Here is a 703-nt window from a genome sequence, read left to right on the forward strand (position 1 = left end):
ATAGTAGGAGAGAAGTATCCAGATGGTTCTAATGACGTAGTGTGCAAATTCTGCAAACACAACTACTACTTAAACCTGCGTAGGAGTGGAACCTCTAGTCTTTTGCGTCATATGAAAGTATGTACTTTGAATCATGTCCTTGGTACACCTGGATCTGGTAGGAAGATAGATCAGCTTGTGTTTCGTGAGATGATTGCAATAGCCTTGATTGAGCATAACCTGCTGTACTCTTTTGCTGAGTACATAAGAGTTAGGGAAGCGCTTCATTATGTGAATCCTGGTATAGAGTTCTGGTGTAGGCTTACAGCTGCTAAAGACTGTTTGAAGGTATATGAGAAGGAGAAGCTGAAGCTGAGACAGCAGTTGGATAAAATTCCAGGACGGTTCTGCTTAACAACTGACCTGTGGAGAGCTCTTACAGTTGAAGGGTACATGTGTCTGACGGCTCACTACATAGATGGAGAATGGAATCTGAAGACCAAGGCTTGGACCCTCGTGGAACAAATTACAAATCTTGATGATACCTACTAATACTACATAGTCTGCATCGTTTTCTTTTTCGTTCTTATACTTGATGTGAAATCAAATTTCTTATGACTGTAATAATCGTCAAATCAATGCTCACAAGGAACTGAGAGATTACTTTGACAATCATCAGTTTTGCTTATATTTAATTGTCTTCTTCATGAGCAGAAAGTTACAA

This window comes from Brassica oleracea, chromosome C8 (genome assembly GCF_000695525.1).
Source record: "Brassica oleracea var. oleracea cultivar TO1000 chromosome C8, BOL, whole genome shotgun sequence".
NCBI lineage: Eukaryota > Viridiplantae > Streptophyta > Magnoliopsida > Brassicales > Brassicaceae > Brassica > Brassica oleracea.